Source organism: Acomys russatus, chromosome 14 (genome assembly GCF_903995435.1).
Source record: "Acomys russatus chromosome 14, mAcoRus1.1, whole genome shotgun sequence".
Classification (NCBI taxonomy): Eukaryota; Metazoa; Chordata; class Mammalia; order Rodentia; family Muridae; genus Acomys; species Acomys russatus.
Genome location: NC_067150.1, coordinates 44192558 through 44201170, shown reverse-complemented (window position 1 = coordinate 44201170; position 8613 = coordinate 44192558). Strand labels below are relative to the sequence as shown.

Here is an 8613-nt window from a genome sequence, read left to right as displayed (position 1 = left end):
ATATCCCAAGAATAGATGGCTACATAGAAAAACTGACTCTGGGCACACAGTGAGCAAATTTAGATGATATCTTGCATGTATCTAGCTCTAGGTTTGATCTTGGGTACAACTGGCAATGAAATAAACATGGTTTGAACCACACACATTATCTGTAAAGAGGACAACCTACTAAAGCATATTTACAAGCGGGTTAAAAGTAAACCTTAAATGGGCTGGAGAGACAGCTCAGAGGATAAGAGCACTGGCTGCTCTTCCACAGGTCCTGAGTTCAGTTCCCAGCAACCACATGGCGGCTCACAGCCATCTATAATGTGATCTGGTGCCTTCTTCTGGTGTGCAGGCACAGATGAGGCATAATACTGTATAAATAATAAATAAATAAATATTTTAAAAAAGAAGGGGAACATTACCCGAATCTGCATGTCAACCTTGCGAAGTGCCATGCTAACTTTGTCTGTATTATTCCAGTTTTAGTGTATGTGTGGTCAAAGTGAACACTTGCCTTTTACTTTTATAAAACTTGTTATTCCTTCCCTCAACAAGTAACTAGAGCTGGTGATTTATTATCCCTTCTTCTTCCCCCTCCACATTTTCTCTCACTCTTTACTGTCCCTCAGTGCTGTTGCTGTCAGTATGTGTCAGTGTCTCATTAGCCCTACACTGTCCTTCTGTGGGTGGGATGATTGACATATACACCCCATGCTTAATCCTCACAACGTTTCCGCATCAAAAGTTTTACTCTCCTTCTGTGAAATTAAGAACCTGGGGGGTTTTGAGAAGTTAGCCATGCCCCTGACCAGCCACTCGTTGTTTGGTTTTATATGTTTGGGGTGGGGAGTAGTTACATCCTGTTCTTTGGCTCTGGAAGGGGAGTTTGCTTGGCCTTTGATGACTAATGCACGTGCACCCATTCCAGCACACAAGCTCCTGAGAGTCCGGTGGATGCCCATGCTATTTACAGATCCAGAGCCCTCGCTAGTGCTCAGCCTGAAGGCTATAGCAGGTCATTGTACCTGTGGTGTGAGCTTCTCTTCTAGAGACAAAATTTCCTTCTCTTCAGTTGGTTCTTCTCGATTTTTTAATTTTAGACTCACTCATTTTCTGCTGGGATTAAATGTTCTATTTAATGTAGTTTGGCTTCACCAGTGTAGCAATGATTGTGGCATTTCTGGGCAGTCAGACTTAAACATGGCTTTGTGTTTCTGCAGAATCTAAATGTTCAGCTCAGGTTGCCAGACTGTTAGCCAAAGGGCTCCTGTAGCACAGGTGCATGACAGATAATTCTGCAGTAGGAAGAGGAGGTAAAAGGCCCCAGCCAAGCTAGACATTTTCCTTCTAACTTGCTTGATTCTTAACTACCACTGACCCAGATAAACGGTAACAGATGGACTGAGAGCTAACTTGAGCTGGGATGTGGCCACCCTTGCTGCTGACTCTCAGTTTATAGCCAAAGCTGCCAATACGGAGGAACAGAGCTGCCTGTCCCCCAGGGGCATCCTGGGCTATGATGTGGTGATGGAAGCATCTCAGAATTGACCTGTGGTCTTCTGTGGCTTTCTTATCTCATAATTTCTGATGTTTCTGCAAAGGTTACTTCTTTTAAGTGGTGGCTTTATTGCATTTTCCCCTCTGAGGCTGATTGCTGATGCCTCAGGAGAAGTCCCTGTTACCAGCATTCCTTCCTTCAGCCCTGCCATCTGCTCCTGGGCATAATTCTACTAAAAACATTTTCCATGAGTTTCTTCATTGTGTCTCCACATCCCTTACACGGTACGTGCTTTCCTTTCTCTTTCTTTCTTTCTTTCCATTTCCTTCCTTCTTCCTTCCTTCCTTCCTATTATTATTATTATTAATAATTTTTTTGTAGTTGGTGTTTCTTAGTGAGGAGAGCGGAAAGGAATGAGGGGGTTGGTAGAAATAACGAGAGTGAACTTTGCTTAAGGATGTTCCAAATCAACCCACTTATACATTTACTGTTTTAGAGAGGCAGGTTTCAAAATTGGCTGGGGATCTAGAAGGAAAAGAAGCAAAAATACTTTGAGCTCAGCAGATATATATTTAGTTAACAGATTCAAAGAGAAACGGATGCAGAAACCTGAAGAAGCAACCAAACCCCAGTAAATGAAAATAATATATTGCAAAGGGACCGCACAGCTGCCACATGAGTAGTAAGCGCTGCCTGGGAAGATGTAGAGGCAGAAGCCCAAGAAGGCAGAGATCATCTGGGAAGCTGGGGTCTGGCAGTGTTGAAAGCCTCGTGTCTCTCACTGAGAAAGGCTCCAGAGCCAGAGTGTGCTGCAGTTGCCTCTGAGCCTCAGCATCAAAGGGAGATACATGTACCAGTCTGTGATGCCAACATCGTTATCCTTGGATGGCCTCTAACACCTCCCAGGGCCCCTGCTGCATTTGAAGACCCCCCCCCAAGGGAGAGAAAGGGTGTTTATGAAAGAGATGCACACTGTTCCTTCATCCAACCAACACACACTTAACTCGCCAGGAATTATGTTAGCTGCTTGCAAATATTGATTTGCATTTGTACAGTGACTTATAGTTTGCCAGCTATGTTCTGGTGCGAGTCTATTTAACAAGGCAAGGAGTGGATTTTAATGCTTTCATCTTGCCCATAGGTTAGAGATAAGGAAGCTCAAGAGGTTAAATGACTTTGTTTAAGGTCTCCGTTCCTCGTGGAAAATCTGGCATCTAATATCTCTCACTCAGTACACGGGGCATGGGATTAGTTGTTGAGATGCCAAAGATGAAGAAGACATAGCCGGTCTCTTGCCCTCAGAAGATTAGAAAGCAGGATGGGAGAGCAAAGATGCACAAAGACGTAATTCTTTAAGGATGATGCAAAAAGAAGCTGGCTATGATAAGAGAGCTCCTGATAAGAGAGGCAGAACTGATAAGGATTGTAGTTGAGAGGGATGGAGCCAAACAGTCTCTTAGAGGCAGAGTCGTGAATCAGATGTGGGGGATGGGAGCCTTTCAGGTAGTGGTGACCTAAAGGCAGGGGCAAGTACTGTAATTCATATGACACAGAGACCTTTCTGTTGCTAACTGCCACCCCGTGGTCTATGGAATAGTGGCAAGGAGCTTGTCAGGGTGAATCCCCAGTGGCCTAGCCTGGGATTTCTTCGTAGTCTTTACTCTATAATGTGCTTGGGTTCTGGCCTGTACTTGTACATGTATTCAAAGAAATAACTCAGCCCATTGGCTAAACGTATACCGTATACCCCTATGTAATAGCACCTATTACCCTCCTAGGCTAGGCTACTCCTGTCCTCACTACTTCTGCCCCACCAGAGGCTCATATTTCCTCTGAGCTAACTCTTAAAATGGCCTCCTCCAACTCTTCCTCCCTCTTCTCAGTGCCTTATCGAACTTAACAGCCATGATGTCTGTTACTGCAGGGGTCAAAAGTGTTTCCTGACTTAGAGAAGCAAGCCATGGTGTGACATGAAGGCCAGGGTGGCCAGGATGTTCACGATTGATACCTGTGGTCCCAGTGTCATGCCTTGTCCAACCCCCACTCTCATGCATGCCCTGTGGTTTGTACACCATCTCCTGTAGGACTCTAGTCTGTCACCTGCCACCTAGTCTAGACACACTGCGTCTCACTCCCTCTGCTTTGTTGCACCATACAACTTTGTACCATTTCACTAGGGTAACTTTTTTTTTTTTTCTTTTTCTTCTCATTGTACTTATCTTCAAACTGAGCTCAGACACCCTTCTGGGCTGGGACTGGGTGGATTGCGTGTCTTCTCACTGCTGAGTCCTGGCCAGTTTTTTTGTTTTTTGTTTTTTTGTTTTTTTGGTTTGTTTTTGTATATTAGAGGAGCACAAAAAATGCTGATAGAGTTTGAGTCACTCGTTGAGTGAGCATTAATTCATGGCCCTTTAGGTAAGATAAAATGGTCCCTCTTCCACCGTTTAGTCCCCCAGGGCCTCTGTGACTCTGGGTGTTTTACCAGAAGGGGCCCCCATAGGAAGTTTTCTTATATAACCAGGTTAAAAGTTTCAGCCAAAGACACCTTACCCTTTACCAGATACTCTTTGCATCTTTAATAAGTGCTATCCATTCCTTTCTACTTCATTAATTGAATGCTTGTGTCCTAGTTAGAGTAAACCAACATAGGTCAGCCAGGGGTTATAAACACACTGAGAGGCAGTCACTCACATTATGAAAGGGCTTTATAGACAACTGCTTCTGACAATCAATCTATATTATTTTATTTAAAACTAGTTGAATGTATTTTTAAAATAAAGGTAGACCATGTGTTTTGAAGAGAGTGTTGGCCACTCCTCCTTTTATTATTATTTTGAAATGAAATAATTTCACTGTAGAAACTTTCTGGGTTTCCTTCCCCATCAATACATCTGTGCAGACTAATCAATATGTCAGCCCTTATTCTGTTTGGAAGGTGATTGGATGAATGGCTGTCTTATTGCTATGTTTTTGTCACTCAGCGTTTTTTAATGTTTCTAAGTTAGACTGACTTAATGATCTTAAAATAAGCCTGCCACTGTGGAAGATAAATCTATGTGTCTTCCCAGTTTCCCTTGTGGCTAGTGTTTCTGCCTGTGGATTTAGTATTTGAAAGCAGGATACTTTGGCTGAAATAAACTGGAGGCTAGTTCTATTTTTTAAAAAAAGTGGAGTAAACCAGCATTAGGTTTCTGAAGCCAGAGAGGCTTAGGTTACAAGTGTAGATGCTGTACTCAGCAGTAGTCACCATATTAGAGTCCTCAGGCCAGCAGTGACCTTAAATGATGTTCCCAGTGAGATAGCAAGCGTGGCACAACTTTGCCAGTATTCACAGCTGCAGACATTTTACTGTTTCTTTGGCCTTCGTGATATTTTATGTATGAGCTCATATACCTTGATAAATACTTATTTGTATAGGATAGCTGGAGTTAGTTTCTGTAATTTGCAACTATAGAAACCTTGGTCTAGCCCGGTATGATGGCTCATGCCTTTAATCGCAGCACTTGGGAGGCAGAGGCAGGTTGATCACTATGAGTTCGAGGCCAGCCTGGTGTATAAAGCTAGATCCAAGACAGCCAGGGGTACACACAGAGAGACAGTGCCTCAGGAAAAAAAAAAAAAAAAAAGAGGAGAGAGAGAGAGAGAGAGAGAGAGAGAGAGAGAGAGAGAGAGAGAGAGAGAGAGAGAACACTTCAACTACTCATTAATTGGGAAAATTATCTTCCCTCTTCTCTGTGTTTTATTCCCTGACTGTCTCCTGCTATCTGTGCCCTGGCTGTAAAGATCTCCTTCATTACAGCCTGAAGAAAGAGAATGAAGCATCTTTGTAGGAGTACTGAAAATAACATCACACACACACACACACACACACACACACACACACACACACACACACACACACACACCACTCACATCATCACTTAAAATACTAAGGGACACTGAGACTTGTAGCCTACTAGGAAGCTGGGACGGAAATGTGGCACAGAGCATCTTCATTTTTTTAAGCCTCAGCAGTATGCTTTCCAGGAGTTCAGTTCTCTGATCTTAAACCTGCTTGCTCCTCTTGGTGGTCTCAAACTAGCATGTTTCCTGAGAGATGCGTAGCATTCCAGAACCAGACTCACGTGCATTTGCGTTCTGGTATCATTATTTATGGCTATCAGGTGTGGTTGCTTTATGCTTCGGGTAGACTGACCTTCTCTGTGAAGTTTGGCCATCATTAGTGCCTCCTTCAGAAGGTCGTGGAGAGGACTGAGGTAATGAGTAGATGGCAGCTAGCATTCTGATTATGAATAGTTTGATTTTTGGTAAATAGTACCACTTAAAATTGGTTTATTTGTTCATCATGTCACACAACAGTCTGTAAAACAAACAAACAAACAAACAAAAAAACAGTTATTTACTGGCCTGCTCAGTGGTGTTCTGGAATTTGATTTTACCATTTTTGAAGAACCACTGTGCACCTGTAACGGGGGGCGGGGGGTCAGGTAAGCATCACAAGGTTTCGGGTTCTGCTCTTTCTGTCCTTTCACTGTGGCTGCTGCTAGTAGCCTCTCGTTTATTATGTGAGTACCTTGTTTGAAGGCAGAGCCTAGCTCAGTGCCTACCAACCAGCAGGTGCTCCTCATGCTTGGAGAGGCTGAGTAAAGGTGCCGGGGCAAAATACACCGTAGATCTGTAGCGATGTGAGGCAAAGGGGTCTATGCCGTAGGCTGCCTCACGTTCAGAGGTTCTGAGTGTCAGAAGGTTGAAGAGTTACTCAACAGTATGAGGGAGTTTCTCAATAGCGGGCAGGGGAAATGAAGGTGGAGCTGTGAAATCGGGGTGTGCTAACTGCACAGAGCTGATCTCCCTGAGCTTCACCACTGTGGAATGGAATAAAACTGGATATGTAGCAAGAAGCCCTGAGTTTGACCCCCAGCACTGCAAAAGGCACATGGAGGTAACCCTAGGACTCAGGAGGCGAAGGCAGGAACATCACAAGTTCCAGATCATCCCCAGCTACGTAACCAATTTGAGGTCAGGCCGGACTAGAGGAGACCGGCCCCAAAACAAACAGAAGAAAGTAACAAACAAACAAAAGTGAAAGGGCAGGAGATGTTTGTCTCTCTGGTTCTGGGATACCTCACTCAATAAGATCTTTTCTAGTTTGCAACAGATGAAGATCATTACAGAAAACCACAACCAATCAAAATGCAGAGTCATGGAGCCCGGTCCCCCATGGATACATTTAAAAAGCTCTCCCACACCTAAGGCTCAGGGAACCTGGCTGAAAGATTCTAAGAGTCAGAGGACCAGGGAGTTTGATGTGAGAATGTGTCCCCTAAGAATGTCAGAAGTTACACCCAGAGAGTCTTATCAACGTGAACTGAACAAGGACAACAATAGCTAAATAGATAAAGTGTATGGAGAAAAGCTTATGAGGCCTCAAACCCTACAGAAAGAACTGCAGGCATAAGGAATGCTGACGCTGGGAGAAACAGTCCTCCCTGGTACATGGATTAATCATTCAATCCCAATGGTCTATCTGAAAGCATACATACTAGTAACATTATACAGACTAACTAGGTTGTATTTGTATATATGTACTTAGAATTGTGTGTGTAATCTAAAAGTTAAAAAAAACAAGAATTTCTTTAAAAATGAAAAGAAAGCTGAGTTGATGGTTCCCTGGGAAAGGGGTGTCGGTGGTACAGTGGAGCGGTCCTGTGACTGTCTTCTGTGTGAGTTTTCTTCATTGTAATTTTGGCACAAGCTGAACCGCTCAATTTTGCCCTCTGCTTGGTGCTAGGATCAACTTGGGTAACTCTCTTAAATTATCTATACTTAGTAATTTGGGGGCGGTCCCATTCTTGTCTCATCTCTCCCTTCTCTGAAAAGCAGCACATCTGTGTGTGGTAAGGAGACCATCTTGAACTGTTCCCACTTCGCTGACCTCCTCTGACCGGCAGGCCACCCTTGTCCCCTCCTAGGGCCTGGCTCGTGCTCAACCAATAAAAGATCAGTGTTGGGGCTGGAGAGATGATTCAGCAGTTAAGAGTAAATACAGCTCTTCCAGAGGACCCAGGTTCAATTCCCAGCACCCACATCTGCAGCTACAGTCCCAAGGGATCTAGTGTTCCCTTCTAGCCTTGGTTGAAACCAGGCATGCGTATAGTACATACATGTAGACAAAACACCCATACATACAAAACAAATAAATTTAAGTATGATAACAAACAATACATAAGTAAATAAATAGGAAATGAGCAGTGTTGGGTAAATTACATTAAACATCCATATGAGTATGGAGTTGAGTCTAAGACATAAACTCTCTACCATACTTATCTGTGCCAGGGCCTGCCTTCCTCCATGCCTCTACTGTTAGCATTTCACACAGTTTCTATTACTTTAAAGATGAGGTTTACTAAAGGTGGCGGTTTTTCTGTATATGTTCCAGTACAGAAGATAGAGATCTTTTGAACACTGAAGGGGACTTAGAAATCAGTTAGAACCCCACGTTCGTCTTTGTGGAATAGGCGACTGAAGGCCCAAAGACCTAAAGTAAGATTCTTAAGGTCACACAGCCAGTCATTGGTAGAGCCGAGACTCGAACACATGTTCCCTGCTCTAAACTCTGTGCGTTTGTTACATGCAGCGGCCTGTAGAAATGGCTGTACTCCGATGGCTTGTACCAGGCACTCCAACTGAATGTGGATTCTGTAAGGGCCCATTCAGCAGAGAAACCACCGCGGCTTGTTATTTCAACACGAAGGTATTTTCATTTTCCAGGAAAGGAATCCACTGTCAAAAGGAGAAAAAAAAATATACTCACTACTGGGCCTCTTATTCTGTTACTTCAGTTCACGGATGTATCCTCAAAAGCACAGAAGAAAGGGACTAAGGAACAGTTATTATTTAGAAACTTTAACCTGAAGCTGGGAAAATGCTAGACTTGTTTCTGTTGAGGGAGAAAAAAAAAATATCTATTTACTAGGAGATTAAAATAGTAGCTATTTGCATTTCTTTAAAATAGACTCTGAAAGTACTGTGATGGAATAATACAGCGAGAGAGTGAGAGCGATGCTTGTCCAATCGCAGGCCTTCCCCAGCCAAAGCTGAGAACTGGCAGGCTCGGGCAAAAGAAT

The 8613-nt window shown here is 43.5% G+C and overlaps 1 non-coding gene across 1 annotated transcript; it reads right to left on the bottom strand.

Moving 5' to 3' along the window:
- Positions 1-392: 392 nt before the first annotated feature.
- On the bottom strand, positions 393-498 carry LOC127198867 (U6 spliceosomal RNA). The gene has a single exon (XR_007831899.1). It is a non-coding gene; the product is annotated as a U6 spliceosomal RNA (small nuclear RNA).
- Positions 499-8613: the final 8115 nt, after the last annotated feature.